At 45.0% G+C, this 21755-nt stretch overlaps 1 long non-coding RNA gene and 2 pseudogenes across 1 annotated transcript; all 3 read left to right on the top strand.

Moving 5' to 3' along the window:
* The first annotated feature begins 8898 nt into the window (after positions 1-8898).
* LOC140221864 (uncharacterized) lies at positions 8899-14390 on the top strand (annotated as a pseudogene).
* Positions 9742-11120, top strand: LOC140221993 (uncharacterized; annotated as a pseudogene).
* Positions 14391-18683: 4293 nt separating the features above from the next.
* LOC117843637 (uncharacterized) lies at positions 18684-20680 on the top strand. Its single transcript, XR_004637798.2, has 3 exons — positions 18684-19975; positions 20055-20229; positions 20444-20680. It is a non-coding gene; the product is annotated as an uncharacterized lncRNA (long non-coding RNA).
* Positions 20681-21755: the final 1075 nt, after the last annotated feature.

The following is a 21755-nucleotide window of genomic DNA, read 5'->3' as shown; positions in this document are numbered from 1 at the left end:
ATGGCAGACGACGAGACCGCAAGGTATCTCATGGAGCAGATAATCTCTGGTGATGGTAGTGGCGACAACCTTCCAATATCGTACACCGATGAAGAGGGCACCCAGGCGGACATGTTGAGGAACATGTCCGCCGATGGGAATGAAGAGCATGAGCCCCAGCAACACCTTGCCATGGCGGAAGGTTCCAGCGAGGTATATATAAATTGTATTGTTTCACGCCACCGTTACTACTACGTACTAATTAACGAATCTTGAACTATTAGCCCTCTGGATCGACGCAAGGGCAGAAGACCCGAGGTCGTACAAAGGTGATGGAAGGGAGGCTTGTCATCACGGAAGTGACAGAAGAGGGCAGGCCGGTTGCTCCCGAGAAAGTAGCAAAGAAGTACGTGAGTCAGGTCGGGGCAATCGTCCAGGACAACGTGCCTATCAGCATCAGAGAAGGGAAGGGCAAAAGCACTAATCCGTACGTCCTCCCGGAGACAGAAAAGAATATGCTGTGGGAAGATGTCAAGAGACATTTCACATTCCCCGAAGGATATATTGAAAAGGATGTGAAAGCGTGGACGCTGAAGAAGATGGCTACACAATTCCAGACATTCAAGAAGACGCTGGATGCCAACTACATTAAAAAGGGCCGAACTCCAGACTTCAATGTGTGGCCAAAGTTGAGGGACCACTGGGAGACATTTGTTGAATATAAGAGGAGTGAAGACGGTGTGAAAAAGATCCTGACCAACACTACAAATGCTGGTCAGAAGGGCTACCATCATCATCTAGGGCGAGGTGGTTATGGCATAGCAATTCCCAAATGGAGGAAGATGGAACAAGATTTGATCGAACGGGAAATTGTACCTGCAACTATTGAATGGCCTGAATGATCAAAAAATTGGTATTACGCTCACGGAGGCTCCCTGAGCCAAGAGGATGGGACGTTGATTTTCAATGAAACAATACGTGAGAAGGCCGAACGTCTTATGAAGAACATTGAAGATTCTAAGGCTAGGAGGTTGAAGGTGGACCGAGAGAATGATGAGCTCACATTGGCCATCGGTAATCCTGAGCACCCAGGACGTTGCCGAGGGTCATTCCGTGGAAGTTTGCTTTCCGAGGTGACATCACATCGTACAGAAGCTGCAAGCGAAGAAAGGAACATATCAAGTTGAGCTGGCGGCAGATGCTAGAATCCAAGGTGCATGCACAAGAAGAAAGAATGTTGGAGGAAATCAATTGTCGAGTGGCCCACACAGTTGCGGAGTTGGCCCAATCTGGAGCATTGCCGAATCCAAACTACGCCAGCCCTTCTCAACGCCTCTTGAGCAGTTGTGCTTCTATAGGGGTCTCTGATGCGTAGACCTCCAGGTTACCCGTGGAGGAGCAACGGTTCCCCATGGATGCCATCACGCAATGCACCACATGTGAGTTGCATGCACCGGTCGGCAACCTCACTATTAAGGTATACTTATACATAATATTTATGCAATCTTGTCAATTGATCCACGCCTCGTGATCGGAGTTTAATAACTTGTTTACTTCTGCTATATGTACAGGTAGCGTACAGGAGTGCGTTAGCAACCCTGGCGGGGCAGAACAGTCATGGCATGGAGATTCCACCTGGCTACGCCAGCGTCCGCGTAGAACAAATTGTTGATAGCCAATATGAAGGCCTAGAGCTCGACCTCCCGGGAGGTGATAGGGAAAGGACACTGGCAGATGCGCTTCATGGGATCATTCTATGGTGAAAATGCTACATCATCATTCCCGGCATGGAGCCATCTCCTCAGAGCTCAAGACCGCTTCCCGTAGATCCCCAGCAGCGACTTTCTCCTCATAGCTCGAGATCATCATCTCCTGCACAACCTGCTCCAGGACCATCGCTTCCTGCTATATCAAGGTCTCCATCTCCACCACATCCTGGTGGTGGGAGCGACGACGACAATAACAACACGCCTCCCCGATCACCGTCGCCGGGACCAAGAGCAGCCCCCATGAAGGAACCTGCAGCACCACTAAAGAAGTCACGAGCACCACCTCCCAAGCAAAGACAAAGAAAGAAGAAAACAAAAGAGCCTGAAGTGACTCGTAAGGAATGGTGGGAGGCAATGACTCATGCGGAACAGTGGGCAGAAATCCAACGAGAGGCCAGTGAGTGGTTCAAGAAACAAGCCGAAGAAAAAAAGCAAGGGAGATGGAGCCACCGCCAGTAAATCGAAGAGATTTAAACTTTTTTTATCAGGATGGAAGAAGGAGCCAAGAAAAGGATACCACTCTTATCAAACTATGAACGGGCTTTAGTAAAGGCTAATGAAAGGACAAAAGGAAAGGAAAGTCATCTTCCAGTGGTGCTGTCCCCGACCTCGGGCATTTATCAAAAAAAGACGCTCAAAGGGTAGCAGCAATGCCCTTGGATCAACATGCAGAAGTATTGAAAATCATGCAAGAAACAGGTCTGGGACTTGATGAATGTTTAGGGCAAGTTGAGACGCCAACTGCACCGCCCCCTGAGCCAAGATGGCCTTATGAGCTAGACAAACCTCTTGTAAGGCCTTCGTTAGTACGGAAGCTATCAACAAAGATGTACGAATTCTGTCAATGCTACATGATGGCATCCGCCAACTCGAGGGAGATGTTCGGCCTTAAGGTAAAATCGATAGATTTTTACGGCGAAGGCTAGAAAGTGCTGTGGCTAGACTTCAAGGATATATACGAAGTGTACCATCATGATGCCCTGGACATCTCTTTGATCAGCGCTTGGGTTCTGTAAGTGTCTGTTTATCTCTACATGTAAATTTTGGCGTGCGTCACCGTACTAACTTCATCTTCCATTTTATGTAGGATGCTAATTCAGACGTGCTGACGAGAGGCGTACCTACATATAGGCTTCATGGATCTATCTGTAGTTAACCAAAAACAGATACAATTATCGCCGGAAAAAACCTTGGTGGAAGTATATAATTTCCTAGACAAACAAACATTCAAGGATTCCATACTACTTCCATACAACTTCAAGTAAGTGTGTGTATACCGTCTACTTTCGTTGTATTTTTCCTTACCTGATTAATGTTAGTTAGCTCTAATATGCATGAACATTTTATGTACGCAGCTTCTGTTGGGATACGAAGTAGGCTACACTAGCTCAAATCAAAATTTTCTACCGCATAAACCAGAAAACTGTCGTATAAGGATCACGGGATTACCACTCGACGCACTGATGCGGAAGATGTAAATTCACGTCGATGCAGCAAAGTCGATCAGCGTAGTCGTACGTAGTCGATCACGTCGACGTCCAGCAGCTCCTCAGCAGCTCATCCACGTGCAGCAAGATCGCCCTCGTGCCGTGGCTCGTCGGCGGCTCGTCGGTGGCTCGTCGTAGTGCTTCAGGCACAACACCTCCAAGGTGTCCACATGTGCAGGGAGGAAGCGTCGCAAGCCGGACTGCCAGGTCCGCAAGTTGCAACACGCGAGGGTGTGGGAGGCGCAGCAGATGTGTTTCACCAAAAAGGTGTCAACCCTAGGGTGCCCCCACCCCTCTATTTATAGAGGTTCCTAGCGGGCCTCTAGGTCTGAGGCCCATTAGTACTTCTAAACCTAATCCAACTCGGATCACATCCGAATTGGGCTTCCAGCCTCTTAAGTGTGTGACCCTATGAGTTCGAATACATATAGACATGGCCCGAGTACTCCTACTCGGCCCAATAGTCGGTAGCGGCCTCTAGCAAGACGTGCCAACTCCTATACGCACACGAAGATTATATCAGACGAACCATCACAACATTATATACTTGCTATTCCCTTTGCCTCACGATATTTGGTCTAGCTTCAAGCCGACCGCTCTTTCTCAATCCTATGATTCAGAATCCCTTTGTAGGTTAACTCTTAACCGTATGTAGCATGGCCATGCATTTTTGGATCCGATCACTCGAGGGGCCCAGAGATATCACTCTCAATCAGAGAGGGGCAAATCCCATCTTGATTGATCATGTCTCATAGCATGCTTCTTAACAGACCCGAAAGCTACCTTTATAACAACCCTGTTACGGCGTAGCGTTTGATAGCCCCTAAGTAAGTCGATCCACATCTTGAGTACATGTCTAAGGACAAAGCGTATATGTTGTGTAAAGAGAGAACTACTTCTCGTGTTGGGTCAGTCCTAGCACATGTCTCCACATGTGCCCACATTATTAGTTCAACATCTCCATGTCCATGACTTGTGAAATATAGTCATCAACTAATACATGTGCTAGTCTAATATTCATGTGTGTCCTCACATGAACTCCGACTAGGGACAACTTTAGAATAACCATACAAGTAAAGAGTTTCACATACAATTCACATAATTGCAAATCAATTCAAGTAGCCTTTAATGGATATTCAAGGAACACAATATAAATCATGGATACAAATGGAATATCATCATCTCTATGATTGCCTCTAGGGCATACCTCCAACAGCTTCCACTGGATCCTTATTATAATTGAGGCTGAAAGAAGCCACGTCACTGTCTTCGATTCGTTGAGGAAAGATCCGGTGGAGTACCAAGACATGCAAGACATGCTAGGCTTGTAATAATTCTGGACCTTTATCTCTATGCAAAAGTTTGTTTCCTAAATTTTATCTTTGTTACACTATATCATTCATTATTCTAATCCGCAGCGCATGGAAACAATTCATAAGGACACACAAAGGTCCATTCAAAGAAAAACTTATATGGAACACAGACTTTCCGGTACGTATGAAGTCTGCACATTTATTACATTGTATAACACGAATATTTCATAACTTATTTTTTTCCGCACTGAAGTGCTTAAGACAGGAACCCGGGAATAATCTATGTGGCTACTACATCTGTGAGCACATGCACAGTTTTATGGGACCCAAGGGACTAAAGATGACGCCACACAACTTTAAAGTACATAAAATAAAACTATTACTAGTTAATTATTTTCTAGCTCCTTATATTTAATTGTTTGGGTAACATTCACAAATTTCCAAATTATAGATGTTAAATATTCAACAAGGACTCTTGAAGGAAGAAAGAGTAGCAGCAATATGTGAAGGTCTCATTGGATTCCTAATGGACGAGGTGGTAAATCCAAAAGGAGAATTTTATTACGATGGACGACAATTAGACGCTCCGAGCAACACCTCGACGGGAAGATTGTAGATATATAGTTTGATTTATTGGTATATATAATACGCACTAATTATGATCGATTTGTACTAGTTGAATTGTGTATATATATAGTAATTGTATAATTACAAATTTCATTCGTTTAAATACTAGTTGATTTCATTCTAAAAAAAATCTCAACTACTAAAGGTTAACAAAAGGGCCGCGGTACTACGTACGTGATGCATGAAAATTTTAGGCGCCACGCAGGGTGCCATGCAAGGCGCCATTTAGTCCCGGTTGGGAAATCCAACCGGGACTAAAGGGTAACCCATTACTCCCGGTTGGGAAACCCAACCGGGACTAAAAGGGCACCCTTTACTCCCTGTTGCTTTTACCAACCAGGAGTAAAGGGCCTGTCCCGCGCCTGGCGTGGCAGGCCCTTTAGTCCCGGTTGGTGCATATCTCCCGAAAATCCATCCGGGATAAACCAACCGGGACTAAAGGGTGACCTTTACTCCCGGTTGAAAGACCCGGGACTAAAGACCCCCCCTTGTCCCGGTTGGTTTATCCCGGATGGATTTTTGGGAGATATGCACCCTACCAACCGAGACTAACGGTCAATTCTCTATGGTGGTTTCTGACTGGCCGATCCAATGCAAGGTTTCCAGCAGCAAGTTTGTTCTGGAATGGCAATAGGTGCGTATGACTTTGGAGACTCATGACTGTTAAAGTCAAGTTGTTTGTGTCAATACTCATATCTAGCCTCTTTCATATTGTTCACCTAATTCTGCACAAGTCCCCCTTCAGAATTGATAAGACGAACTAATGATGTCACACATTTCACAAACTTTAGTTTATTTTGAATCACCGCTGCATGCCTTTGCTCACGTTACTTTTCATATATGCAATTCCTTCAGTTTTGATATTTTCACTACCAGAAACCGAGATAATGCTGAGTGTTTTTATCTTTGCCGAGTGCAACCTATCGGGCACTCGGCAAAGGACATGTTTGCCGAGTGTATCCACATATACACTAGGCATTCAAAATACACTCGGCAAACATCTTGTTTGCCGAGTGTCACGAATGGAACACTCGGCAAAAAATGAGAACGACACTCGGCAAACAGAACGCACTCGGCAAATCTCTAACACGTGACTAGCACGCGCGCCAGCCGTTACGAAGCGTGCCGGACGTTTGCACTTTGCCGAGTGCCCGTTAGCGGCACTCGGCAAACCTGTCCGTCCTGAGGCACTCGGAAAATTACACCCTTTGCCAAGTGTTGCTCCAAAGGCACTCGGCAAAGTTTATTTTTGCCGAGTGTTTTCTATAGACACTCGGCAAAATAACATTTTTTTTCCTTCCCTGCCCTCCAAACGTTTTCCACTTTCCCCACACAACATGTGATACTACATGTTCAAATTTCGTATATTTGTGGATCAGTTTGCTATATTTAATAAATTTATAGCACAGATAGGATTTTTTTGGTTACGGGCAAATTTGAACTGCAAGTGTTTGAAATAATGGAATAAGTTCAGTGGAAAAATCATATTCATGTTAGTGACTCCACTCTCGGGCCTTACCCAGAAAACGAAAAGAAATTTTGAACATCTTAGTCAGAAAATACGACCATGTGGTCTAATGATTTTTAAATTCTAGAAAAACCAAATGAACTCTGAAAATCACGAGATTTGTCAAGATCTCATGATGTCATACATGGAGACTTTGGAAAAAAAAATTGAGAAGGTTTCGCACCTTCGGTCACGTACGACTCTTACAAACCGGAGTATCTCGAGAGAAGAGTCTAGAAGTTCAGAATGATCTGTTAAGATTTGGAGTCAAAGTGACGGTTGAATTAGAGTTGGACTTCAAAACTTTTTGTATAGGCAATGGACAACATAGATTGGTTCCTTTCAAATTTTGCGAATTTTTCATGTCCTTTTGATAATTTTAATGTATTAACTTCAATTGTAGAATTTAAATTGAGATAAATTAAATTTGAGCTATAACTGCCTAAAATAATGGAACAATATTCGTAGAAAAATCAAATATGTATTGTTAAGTGAATTTGACCATGTTTTTGGAAGTACATCGAAAAAATTTAGTAAAGCACGTTAGGGAAGGTATTCGTACATGAAATATGAAAGAACTTTGCCGAGTGTTTCACGGTTTGCAGAGTGTTTCGGAGAATACACCCGGCAAACTTAGTGTATGGGCCCACCACAGTGCATATACTATTTCCAATTGGTTAAAAAAATATAAAAAAAGTGTTTGCCGAGTATCCTGGATCTGGGCACTCGGCAAAATATAGTTTGGCGAGTGTTTTGGATCTTGACACTCGGCAAACACTGAATCCTATCCACAGTGCCCGCACAGTCACCTCACTCACTCAAAGCACTTTGCACACCTCGAGCTCCCTTCACCCGCCGCCACCCTGCCCCGTACCCGCCGCCGCCGCACCTGCCGCCACGCGCCTCCGGCGGCCCTCCCCCAGCTCCCCTCTCCCGCCGCCCCGCTCAGTGCGACTACCCGCCCTGCCCTCGGCCGGCTCCCCGCCCAGCAACCCCTCCAACCCGCCACCGGCGCCGGCCCGGCCGACCCTCCCCTGCCCGCGGCCGGCTCCCTGCCCGGCCGCCCCTCTGGCCCGCCACCGGTGCCGGCCTAGCCGCCCCTCCGGCCCCCCACCAGCGTCGGACCGGCCGCCCCTCCCCTACCCGCGGCCAGCTCCCTGCCCGGCCGCCCCTCCAGCCCGCCACCGGCGCCAGCCCGGCCGTCCCTCCCACCCTGGCCGCCCTTGCTCTGCTGCCCCGGCCCGCGACCAGCGCCCACCCCCTGCCGGTTCCCGCCCCTCCCTACCCGCGGCCGACGGCCTCCAATGTAGGAAAATGTTGAAATTAGAAAAAATTACAGTAGGTGATTGATATTAGAAATTAGAAAATATTGAAAAGAATAGAGAGGTGGTAGGATGTGGTAGGATTTTTTTCAGAAATTAGAGGCATGAAATTAGAAAATTAGAAAATAGAGACTAGAGAGGTGGTAGGAACTTTTTTTTTCACAAATTAGGATGTGGTTGTCGACCGTCGTGCCGTTTCTTTGGTGTGGATGTATTTGTCGGCCATCGTGCCATCTCTTGGTGAGATTGTGGTTGTTGGCCATCGTGCCGTCTCTTTGGTGAGCATGTGGTTGTCGGCCATCGTGCCGTTTTCTTTGTTGCAGGTTTTGGAAACCTCCCCGTGCAGGGGAGCTGCTGCTGAAATTTTGACTTAACAGTACTATGTTTCTTTTCTTGCAGGAGAGGCTCACAAGGACCGTCCTTGACTCGTCACTTTGCAGGATAGCAAGGTGAGGCATCTTACACATCTCTTTCCATTTGATCTTCGTATATCACGTAATCTAGTTAGGCATCTCCCGTTCGAAAGAGATACGGTTGCAAATATGCAAATATTTGCATATCTATACCCGTATCTGTTTCGAATTGTCCACATTTTTTGGACAGCCCGAGGATGTGTAGGTGCGGTTAGTTTCCATGCTCTACTCCGATCCGTGATAGAGTTTTGGCAGCACCTTCCTGTTGTTCTCCGGATACACAATCTCTAATCCTGGACGTGTATTTGGAGAACAGCGGGGAGGTGCTGCCGAAATTCTGTCTCGGATCGGATTAGGGCATGGAAACTAACCGCATCTACACATCCTCGGGTGGGATTAGGACCTATCTTCACCTATTAGACAGTATATGAACATGTAGATACAACATGATTTTTTATATTACTCGCTGTTATACTAGAGGATGGATGACCGTGAGTGGCTGTACACGGGCCGCTCTAGTCAGGATTCATTGACCGATGAATGGATTGAAAAGACCGATGCATTCTTAGAACGGACGTTTGCTAGGGTCAAAGCAGCTAGTGTCCCTTGGTGTCCGTGCAGTAGATGTGCAAACATGCGTCAAAAAACTAAGCTAGAAATGGGCAAACATCTTGTGAAGAACGAATTTACGTTAGACTACACCAGGTGGATCTACCATGGTGAAGCCGATCATGGGAGAGATGAAGTGTTGAGACAACGCATCGAGGAATATGATGATGATGCTGGGGTGGGAGACATGTTAAATGACTATCATGAAGCATAGTTCGATGAGACACGTAGGGAGGAGGAGCCAGAGGCTACCGCAAAGGCGTATTACAACATGTTGTCTATGGCACAGCAACCCCTGCATGGTCATACCAAGGTTTCTCAACTGGATGCCATTGCACGCCTAATGGCCGTGAAGTCCCAGTTTAGCTTGAGTCGAGACGCCTTCGATGTTATGCTGATTGTTTTTGGCAGCCTGCTCCCGGATGATCACATCTTGCCAAAGAGCATGTATGAGGCACATAAACTACTTCGTGCGCTTAAGATGCCATACGAGCAGATACATGCTTGCCCGAAGGGATGCATCTTATTTCAGAAAGAGTATGCGGAAGCTAAGTACTATGTGAAGTGCGAGTCGTCTAGGTTTCTGGAGGTAGACTCTGGTGATGGTCAGAAGAGGCAGCTCGCAATCCCCGTGAAGATTCTACGGTACCTTCCTTTCATACCGAGGATCCAACGGCTTTACATGATAGAGGAATCTGTGAAACAGATGACATGACATCAAAATGGACATCGATACAATCCTGAGAAGCTGGTACACCCATCCGATGGTGAAGCCTGGACAAGATTTGATGTGATTTATCGTGAGAAATCTCTAGAGGCTCGTAATGTACGTGTTGCGCTGGCAACAGATGGGTTCAATCCATATGGAATGGCGGCTGCCCCGTATACCTGTTAGCCCATATTTGTTATCCCCCTGAATCTCCCCCCTGGCGTCCTTTTTCAACGACAGAATATATTTTTGTCGTTGATAATTCCAGAGCACCCAGGGAATAATATGAGTGTGTACATGGAGCCTCTGATTGATGATTTGGTCCGTGCTTGGGAGGAAGGGGTATGGACTTACGACCGAGCTACAAAGACAAACTTTAAGATGCATGTTTGGTACCAGTACTCCCTGCATGACTTGCCGGCATATGGGATTTTCTACGGGTGGTGTGTTCACGGGAGGTTCCCATGCCCAGTTTGCAAGGCTTCTCTGAAGTTCATTTGGTTGACGAAGGGTGGCAAATATTCTTCGTTCGACAAACATCAACAATTCCTCCCTCCTGACCATCTATTCAAACAAGACATTAAAAACTTTATGAGAGATGTCGTAGTTGAAGACCTTGCACCGCAGATGATGAAAGGAGCCGCGATTCGTGCTCAGTTAGACGCTCTCGAGCTTAATAACAATGAAGGTGGTTTTGTGGGATATGGCGAGCAACATGCTTGGACTCAGAAGTCGTGCTTGTGGAATCTCCCCTATTTTCATGACCTTCTTCTTCCGCATAACATAGATGTAATGCACACTGAAAAGAATATCGCCGAGGCAATTTTTGGGACAATTGTGGACATTCCTGACAAGATAAAGGATAATGTTAAGGCTAGAGTAGATCAAGCGAGGATATGCAACAGACCAAAGTTAGACATGGCGCATCCCTGATCCGGCAAGTCGTGGAGGAAGTCTAAGGCTGATTTCATCCTGACGAGAGCCTAGAGGAGGGAGGTACTAGAATGGTTCCAAACGTTAATGTTCCCTGATGGGTATGCAGCAAATTTGAAGAGGGGAGTGAACTTAACTACTATGCGAATCAACGGCCTGAAGAGTCATGATTACCACGTGTGGCTTGAGCGTCTACTTCCGGTGATGGTTTGAGGATATGTACTTCCACGTGCTAGCGGAGTTGAGCAATTTCTTCCACCAGCTTTGTGCCAAAGAGTTATCTCGTACCGTGATTGCAGAAATGGAAAGAATGGCGCTTGTGTTACTCTGTAAGTTGGAGAAAATCTTTCCACCCGGATTCTTTAATCCGATGCAGCATATGATTCTTCACCTCCCGTATGAAGCAAGAATGGGGGGCCTATGCAGGGCCGTTGGTGTTATTCAATTAAGAGATGTCAAAAGGTTATGTGAACTAAATGTAAAAATAAATGCAAAATTGAAGCATCCATTGCAAAGGCATATATTTTGGAGGTCTCAAACTTCACAACAAAATATTATGCTAACAACCTTCCTAGCGTGCACAATCCACCCCCGCGTTACAATGCTGGCAAAAATGAATCGAGCCTTAGCATTTTCCGAGAGCAACTCGGAAGTGCAAGTGGTGCAACCCCTAAGACCTTGAAACATGAAGAGTGGCGCATTATCATGTTGTACGTGTTGAGCAATCTATCAGAAGTGGAGCCGTATATGCTATAAGTTCTCAACAACATTATTCTCAAGTAGTCACTATTCTGTGTGCAACTGTTCATGTTTTTCTCATTGGTTTAGGGAATTTCATAGTCAATTTTGGCATAAATCAAGGCAACCTACCCCGCAACAAACTGATACCATTCTCAGAGAGGGTGCGGGAAATGGAAGACCCGATTTTATTTCTTGGTTCAAATAGAAGGTACAATCCATTTTAGCTCGTACTTAGTATGATATTACAATTTGCTCGTACACGCGAATAATATAACGAATGACCCTGCTTGAACTTGCAGGGCCAAACTGATGCGTCTATGAGTGTCGAGTTGAGATAGGTTGCTGATGGTTGTGACTATAGGGTCAGGTCATTTACCGGTTATGACGTGAATGGATATCGCTTTCACACAACAAGACACGAGCAGAGTCAGCCCAATCGGAGAACCACAAATAATGGAGTTTTCACGCCAGGCTTGGATGGTGTTGAGTACTATGGAGTAATCGAAGAAATATACGAACTCAAGTTTCATGGTTGCAAACCTCTTAAGCAAGTCATATTCAAATGTCATTGGTTTGATCCATCGGTTGTGAGACGGACCCCTAATCTTGGGCTAGTCGAAATCCGACAATCATCCGTCTTACCAGGAGAAGATGTGTATATTGTGGCTCAACAGGCCACACAAGTTTATTACCTGTCATACCCGTGTCAAACTGAGGACCATCTTAAGGGTTGGGATGTTGTGTACAAGGTATTGCCACATGGTAAATTACCTGTACCAAATAATTAAGATTACAACATAGACCTCAACACGTATGACAGAGAGTTCTTCCAAGAAGACGGGCTCGAAGGGAGTTTTGTGATAGAGTTAACCGAAGGGATTGGAATGGAAGTAGACAATGAAAGGGTTGCTGACGAGGACACTGCAGACGAGGTTTAGAATGCGAAGAATTAGATTTGCTTCAACGATTACATTTAGGCTATGATAGTGATGACGACATTCCTACTTTGGAGCACGGGCATGATTATATCAACACACGTGATAGTGATGATGAGACTTATGATCCAGTTAATCCCGATCATGATGATTACTTCTAATACATGTACGATTTTTTATTTGTCATACCATGTTATTTTTTGAAGAATGTTTAGTTTATTTTGCATATGTTTCTAAATATGTTTTGTTTATATTATACTGATTGATTTACTCCTTTTAATTGCAGGTGATGAGCAATGGTGGGCGGTATGAGGAAGGTCGCGGATTTTTATCAAAAAGTTACATGTAAAGCTTCACGGTCCTTTTCAGGGTTTTCTTCAGGAAGAGGTCGAGGGAAGGGTGGACATAGGGGTCGAGGCAGGGGTGGGGCAGAGGTCGAGGAAGAGGTCCAGACTCGAGGCAGGGGTCGAGGAAAGGGTAAAGGGCCGAGGCACCCATCGCCTGAAATAGAGTCGGCATCTGAGGAGGAGATACCTTTCGCGCACGGCTCTGGTGACAAGGAAGAGGAGCAGGAGGAGCAGGTGCAGGTGCAGAAGCAAGAGGAGGAGGAGCAGGAGTAGGAGCATGAGCAGGAGCAGGAGGGGGATGAGGGGGAGGCAGGGGGTTCGCAGACCCAGATCTGGTTGCGAGGTCCGTCGTCCCTCCCGGCTCAACTGATACCTTTCCACAGACGCCCGCTGATTCAACCCAGTGGGAAGCGGTGCATGACTTTAGATGTTCTCAATAATTTTTCGTTTAATGTGTTGAAAATTACAATGGAAACTAATAATTGATCACTTGTGCAGGAGTTGGATTAAGCTCAGTGGGGGTGATCACAACCGCAAGGTCAACGGCATCCTTGGCCTGTTGTGCAGGATACACTTCCCGGGCTTGGTCGAGCGCGGTGGACGGGTGGAGCCAGCCTACATGTGGGACCACTACGTCGTTGCCGATGACTTTGCTGACCGTGAAAATAGGTCATTCCCAAACAAGGCGTTGCGGGTGAAGGGCGAGCTGTGGGTAAGTATTGCTCAATACATCACCTGTACTGTACAATCTTGAAATAACAACTATATACACCTCTCTATATATGCAGGACTTCTACAGATGCCAGGAGGGTTTCGAGGCCCGGGCGAACGCCGTCTGTGATGAGGTCGCCAAGAAGCTTGTGAAGGATATGCACTACGAGTTGCGCATCCAGGCCATCATCGAATTCTACGCTCAACACAGAAATATGAAGGTCAAAAAAGATGAGGCAAGGACAATGAACCTAACCAAGGACCAATTCATGACGGTAAATATAGAACGTTGATACTTACTTTATCTGACAATAATCACGCTTAATTTCTTTTTTCACATGTCACACTTGCTGATGTAGGTGCCTGTGTGGTGGTGCCAGGTGCACATGCAGCACTAGGAAAGGATAGTGGACGTGTGGGTCGAACCCGGGTGGTTGGAGAACCACCTTGGTTGCCGTTAGCGGCGTTTGATGATGCAAGGTGCATCACACCATCCGGGCAGCTTGAGCCTTGATGAGTATAGGGAAAAATGGGTACGCGAATTCATTTGTTTTGTCTAACGCTCAATTCAGCAAAATTTCTAATAGTTTGTATTTTTGCCACAGTCGTCCTCACATGATGGCCAGCCTTACTCCCAGTTCAAGGGATGGATTCTATCCAAAAAGGGTAAGGCAACGGCCAACATCGACGTGAACCTGGACGACCCGTCCGAGGCGATCCTAGCATCCACAGCTGCATCACCTCCTACACAGCGATGGCAAGGGAGATTCATGGGTCAGATTACAATCCGAGCACCCAGGATCTAGATGAAGAAGTGGTGATGAGGGTGGGAGGGGGGAAGAAGCATGGCCGGTATTGGATTGGCGATAGCGTAATTGACACGGCCTCTACTCCCACTCTCTCCCAGATCCGAGCAAGGAGCACGGACTCGAGCCCAGCGATACGCCCACGGCCGACCACTGCACAATTTCAGATGGAGGCTCTTTAGGTTCTTTCTATTTCATTCATCGTTCGTTGGTTGTTACGTACTTTACCTTTGCATTGTAATATTGCGATGAAAAATTGTAGGCCCAAGTGGAGAGGCAACAATAGGAGATGGAGGTGAGGGTGGAGCGGATGGTTCGGCAAAGGATGGAGGCCGAGCGACAGAGGATGGACGAAGAAAATCGGTTGAGGATGGAACAAATGTTTCAATACATGCAAAATTTTGCTATTGCTATGAGTATGGGTACACCATTGCCATAGCCACCGATGGTATTCCCTCCACCCCAGCCACCCACACATACTCCTGTGAGTCACTTGAACTTTAGTTTGAATACTTGACTTAGTTAGCTCAAACATAACTTAGTTACCTCAAATGACTTAGTTAGCTCAAAGATGACTTATTTAGCTCAAATGATATCAATCTTGTCTCACACGTCTTCTTTTATGTGCAGAATCAATCGGTGGCTTCGAATTCCCAAGCTCAAGACCCAGATTTGTCGCAGCGGTTCGCAAGGACGCCACCTCACTGACTTATGCGTTGTTTGTGAACTACTTGTTTAATCTCAAACATATACTTGTGGAATTGTGGTTTGTTGAAACTAGAACATGTACTCGGTGATTTGTGTGCATGTGACCTAAAATATATGCTTGTGATGTTTATTATATGCCTGTGATGTAATATACATGCCTGTGATTTTTGTTTGAGAGGGGTCCTTTATACGTAAGAAAGCAGTAAAAATAGGGGGGGTTTTGCCACTTTGCCGAGTGTTACACGCGGCAAAGCGACTATTTCTGTCATTTTCTATTACTGTTTTGCCGAGTGTCGTAGTTTTGCCGAGTGTTTTGGCTTAAACACTCAGCAAAGAGGTAATAAAAACAGCTATGTATGTGCCACTTTGCCGAGTGTTGCGATGTGGCACTCGGCAAACTTGCTGGAGTTTGCCGAGTGTGTCCAGGTGGCACTCGGCAAATTTGCTAGAGTTTGCCGAGTGTTTCGAGGTGGCACTCGGCAAACGTGATAGCCTTTGCCGAGTGCCTTTCTGTGAAGCACTCGGCAAAGCCCCCATCACCGTGTCGCGCCGTTACTCCGTCTTCGCTGACAGTTTTTTTACCGAGTGTTTACTGACACTCGGCAAAGATATTTGCCGAGTGCCCGACATTTGACACTCGGCAAAGTTCTGTTTGCCGTTAAAATCTTTGCTGAGTGTCAGATGCCGAGTGTTACACTCGGCAAAAACTTTCCCGAGTGTTTTGAGGTCTTCGCCGAGTGCCCCTGGCACTCGGCATCTTCCCTGTTCCCGTAGTGTTTTATCATACCACCATTATCCTGGTTACTTATCACGTATGCATCTCCTATATATATGGTTCTAATATAACTGCCATCCGTTAAAAAGGGAACACCTGGGGAAACGATGCATTTTTCAGTACATCTTGATTGATCTCAGATTAGTTTTGATATTTTTTGTCTACAAGACTGCACATATAGAATTTTTCCTGTGTTGGAGTTCTAAATATTCTTCTATATATATGGTTCTAATATAACTACCTTGGTTGAAAAAGGAACTCCTGGGGAAGCCATGCATTTTTTCTACTACATCTTGATTGGCCTCAGATTTCTACTTACATGCTTAAGCTCATGTAATATATTGTGATGGGTTGGCAGTTGAAGATAGATGGATCTGGTTGAAAGAAACAGTGCTAGAGCTCTGTTTCGAGATCTGCCAAATAGCATTGTATCTCTATGCTTTTGGAATTTCGAACCTTGATGCATGCTTTTGAACAAAGGAGCAATAAGTTTCTGAACAAAAGAAGCTGAAGTTGAATTTTAGGAACATAGAGCTCCATTTGTCTACCTGGTCACAAGCTTAACAAAAGAAGCTGAAGTTTATTTTTATTAGGAACATAGATCTCCATTTGTCATCCTGATCAGTGCTCCTTTTCTCTCCCTGCTCTTGTGGCTGGTTCAGGTTGCTAGGACCGCAAAATTCATTGGTGCCAGATCAGAAAGGTATGCCATTTTCTAGCCCATTCCTTGGTAGAAACATGCAAGTCAAAAACGAGCAGCCATTGTATTGTACATCATTAATTAGAACTTTAAAACTCTTGAGTTTCAAGTTTGTTACCCCGTTTTGGCTGACAATGAGACTAATATTTTTATGATTTGTGAAGGTTTGGTCTGTTCGGTTCATATTTTTATGATTTGTGGTCCAGTTCTTGAAATGATGGTGAATTGTGATCCAGTGCTGTTGAGACTCTTAAAACTTTGTTGTTCTAAATGTGAAATAGTTCTACAAAATCAGTCAGAGTTGGTGATTAGTTCTCAGGATTATGCTTGAAGCCTTGAAGGAAGTAGAGGCTTATATATACTAACCTTTTCCATCCAATGTTGTATGTCTAATCCTTTTTTGTTTGACAGGGGTACTTGTGATCTACAATCATTTCTAGATGGGACTTGGTTGGCTTCACATAAGCAAACTGAACAAAGTCCACCACAGATAGTTTCATTTTTCAGTTGTGCAGACTCTTGTTCTTTTATTCAATTTTAAAATGTTTTATTTAGATATTATAGTAGCTTGTTGCCCTGTTCTATTTTTTCTGAGTGACTTACTTTTAACTTAGCATGCCTAATATGAACTTAGCCATATGTATGATTGATAAGAGGACATATAAATACTTATCTCTTCCCCTTGTACAGCTCAATTCTTTCATTCCATTTGTACCCTTTCTGTCTTATGGAGCTACTGTTGCAAGAAGTTGCCATTTATATATCAATAAAAGATATATCATTATCAGTGGTATAGTTGTGAAGCATTTATCTAAAAATGTATATCTTATCTCATTCATTCAAGTTACACTGTGCATACATTGTTGTTCCTTTCTGCTTTCATATATGCCAATGTTGGTGACAATAGTTGCCTGCTTTCTGCTTATTGTCATTGATTTTGCTTGTTGGCTCCTTTTGGAAATACATTGTCACTGTGCCTTTACCCTTTTGTGGTCTTCTAACTCTCATGTACTTGTTTACTGTCTGCACAATTGCATCATCATTTCGTGTACCCCATACATTCAGAGAAAGCTTGTTGTCTCTCTCTCTCTCTCTCTCTCTCTCTCTCTCTCTCTCTCTATATATATATATATATATATATATATATATATATATATATATATATATCCTAATCTTCTCCGTATGCTGCTTGCACTAAGAGGGAGGCGACAGGGGGAAAGAGGGTTCCTTTACAACAGCATCGTTTAAATCACAATGGATTAGAAACGCACCCAAGAAGTGTAGCTTAGGCGGTTACCTGGTTTGGCATGGATCTCGGATCCTGAATCCCAGATCTCTGCGGCGAACTTGCCCCACAGCTACTGCCTCACCCCCACGGTAGTGCTTGCCCCAGCCACCGCCATGGCCTCCTCGCTGCTCCCGGTCGCCGTCGTGGGTGATGCCGCCCCGGCCATCGACGTCTAGGACTCCTCCTCGTGCGACTCGAGGAGGCCGCTGATGCCGAGGCAGGAGCCGAACACGTAGGGGAAGTCTAGGGACACCGGGGGCTCAGGCTTGACGGCAGGGGAAGGGAGGCGAGGCGAGGCGAGGCTCGAGGCCGAGGGGCGACTGGCGAGGTCGTGACTCATGAGGGGAATAGGGGATAGGATAGGGCCCGCGGATTTATAACAGGTTGCAACCCATGGGTTGAGAGGCTTTTGGACCCAAAATAATACTCCACATCCTAAATCCCCTCCAAACCGTATGTTTGCTGGTAAAACCCAACTCAAATCAAACCATCTATTGGGCTAGTCTATTGGAAACCAACTAAAAGAAGCCCAAAATGAAAACCAATCCATTACAACCAATAAACCCAACTCAATTAGCAGGGCTACGTGCATGCAATCTAGATCGTTGGATGCATCTCCCCATTCTCCCAAACCCTAATGTTGACAGCACACCTACCGCCGCCGCCAGACCTGCGCCCGCGCCGCCTCGCCGTCGGCCATACACCCGTTGGCCCTAGCTGCCCCACCGCGTCATCCCCTGTCGCCGTCACCGCCCGCCGACCAGCTGCTGCCCCGCGCACGACCCCGCGAGCAAGCCGCCGCCCGCGCGTGCCGACCTGGCCGTCGCCGGCCGGCCACCCTCCATGGGTGCTTCGAGCGCCTGCCATGCGGCCGCCGACCATGGCAGGCCGACGGCCTCGCAGGGCGCAAGGCCGACCGCACGCACCTGCCCCACGGCTGCTGTCTAGAGGTTGAAGAAGGTCAAAAAAATCATTTTCAAAATTGTTGATCCTTGATCCAAAAATGTTGAAGCTAGTTTGCAAAGATGTTGAAGTAGACAATGAGAAATGTTGAACGAAGTATTCTATTACAAAATGTTGATCTACATATTTTGAAATGTTGAATGTAGTATACTTGGATGTTGGTCGAATTTTCAGAAAATGTTGAATCTATTTTGTTGAAATGTTAACTTAATATTTCTAACTGGGTCTGTTGGACTTTAAAGTTATGAAACTTAATTCCACAAGTTATATAGGAGGCCCCCCGGCTCGGAGCTAGGCGATCACGGACGCACGAGCTAGGCGATGAGGCGGCGCATGAGGCGACGGCGACAGCGAATGTCTACTATCCGACGCCGATCCTCTCCACCGCCTACTCGCCGATAAGCCGCTGCCCTCCTCTTCCTTCCCTTCTTCTCTTCCTTCCCTTTTCTGTCCCTGGCGCACTGGGTTCTTGCTTCATCACATCGGTGTGCTCGCGTGCGTGGCCTCTGTCCTCAAATCTGGGTGTGTACGGGTTCTTGGCTTGGGTTCTCGTGGGCTACAGGCTCGATTTGATTCTTGCCATCGGTGTGCTAGGGTTCTTGAGTTCTTACCGCACTTTGATCCCTCAGTTCTTGTTTGTTGGTTTGTGTTCTCTGATTTCATTCGATTCAATTTGATTTGATTCGATTCGTGGAAGGCCAGGTAGGGTAGCACCATGGCTGGATCTTGGGTCAGCTTGTTCACGAATTACTGTCGTCTGCCATAGCTTGTAGATGTGGTCGTGCGAGATTTGTTCTCACAATTTAGCAGCACAATTAGTCGATTCAATCACTTGTAAGAAATGAATTGCAAAGCAGAATGCACAACTAGCAGGTCACTCGATTTCACATCTTGTATATATCTTTGTGATCCGCTCTATTGTTCTGAGAGAAACTTGCATGTCGCTGTTGTTGGGGCAGAGAACAGGCTGGTACCAACTGAACATGCGAATGTCATGATCAGTTCCCGTATCTTTTCTAGCTCATGGCTCGTCTGTGTTGGTCAGGATTGAGCACAGAGATCTTAATTCTTCAGTGTGCAGATAATTAGTATCTAGGTATCCAGTGTGTGAATCATGTTACAGTGTGTATGGAAATATGCATTGTTGTTCTGTTATTTTTTACAGTGTGGTGTTCTTTCCTAGGACATGTTATTACTTTCCTAAGACATGTTACATTTTACAGTGTGGCGTGCGTGCTGGTACTTAGCTAGTGCATACGCCATGCATGCCTTTAATTAGATGGAATGCTAGCCTGGGATGTCAGTTCTGTTCTATGTATTTGGATCCTGGGAGGTTAGTTGCTTCTTCTATGTGTTTTGGTTTCTTTATTTATTACTCACATGTAATTTATGGTCTGAAGCTTTATGGACAGTGGGTATCAAGGTACGAGGCAGATCTGGTTGCAAAGTGCTATTTTGCAAAGCACAAACTTGTGTGGGAAGTACTTGATAGTGGCCTGAAGAGCAAAATTGAGATGTAATGGTCTGATATATGTGGAATAAAGATGTTTTGTCCAAAAAAACGAGACTGACACCTTGGAGATTTTGGTAAGGACAGAGAATCAATTGTGCAATGTTCTGTAAAATTAGCTATCCAATACCCATTATATGCATGAGAAACCAGATCCCTTTTGAACAATCCTATTGTACTTAATTAGTACTAGGGATCCATTAGGAATGATAACAAGACTAATAATCACAGTATTCATATGCCTTTATCCATTTTGGTTTCTTTCTCACTGATTCTTCCTTGGTCCGACAGCTGTCGAGGCAACCACTCTTCTTCCGAGAAACCGATCCTTCGCCAAGGAAGCATACTTTGTGGCAGGGAACCTCAAATTTTACTGGTCTTCACATATTTATCAACCTCACTCGATAACCTAGAGTGCTTGTAACTAATATGAGAGATTTATGCTTCTGCCAGGTCAAACTCTATTTTATCTTGATCAAGACTGGAAGACCGAAAGGATGTTGCTATTTTTTCTTGATCAAGACTCTATTTTTGTTTGCTACTTGTTTGCTACTTCTCCCTTATTTCAGGCCCTTGCCTTCCATGCATGTACATAAATGTTTTTACTGCCAAGTGGTTGTCAAACAAGTTGCTAATATTTACTGTCAAGTAGCTGTCAAACAAGTGACCTTGATTTGCTGTCAAACAGGTGTTTACGTCAAGTTGCTAATGTGTTTTCATTCCTTACCAAAACGAACGGCCCTAATGTTGTTGAGTTTTGATTCATGGGCCAGTTCCTTTGGTGACCAGGTTACATTGAACCACCAGGATCCACTCGATCTGATCTAGGAAGAGAAACATGCCTGTTTTCAACACTGGGCTACCAAACGAGCCCTTAGGCTATCTCCGTGCTCTGCATGGCCGTGCTGGAGGACGACCTACGCCGGCCGTAAGCAAGGTATGCAAGGCTATCTCCATGCTCTCTCGCAGGTTTTGCCTAATTTCCTTATTATTTCTATGTACACATGTGTGAATGTTTGCTCCGAACCAATCATCTGCTCTACTCCATCCATCCCAAAAACAAGTTATTCTAGTTTAAGTCAAACTTTCTCAACTTTGATCAAATTTATAGTGAAAAATATAAATGTTGATGGCATCAAATATGTATATTATAAATATATATCTCATAATAAATATAATGGCACTTATTTCATAACATAAATATAATGGCACTAGTAATATAGACTTTTGAAAACTAGTAATACAAAAAAGTTTGACTTAGTACAATCCTAAAATGACTTTTTTTAGGATGGATGTTCCGGTTGGGTTAGTAGAAACAAGAGCAGGATTCAGTAGATTTGGGCTGTCTCCTCATCTACATTGAGGCCGGTAGCCATAAGCGGAGTCCGTTCAAGCAATTTGTGGATTGATTTCAATGCTAATTTTGTCTGGCAGTGATCTTGTGTACACGAAGCAACCCTCACTAGTATATTTCATAGTAGTTATAATTAATATTATGTATATACAATCATAAAATATATATACGACATACATACAATATGAGCGTATACGTATAAGTAGTGTACTCTAAAGATGTATACATATAGGTATATACATAAGTGAA

The sequence above is a fragment of the Setaria viridis genome, chromosome 2, assembly GCF_005286985.2.
Source record: "Setaria viridis chromosome 2, Setaria_viridis_v4.0, whole genome shotgun sequence".
Taxonomy (NCBI): Eukaryota; Viridiplantae; Streptophyta; class Magnoliopsida; order Poales; family Poaceae; genus Setaria; species Setaria viridis.
This window is presented reverse-complemented; position numbering and strand designations above follow the sequence as displayed.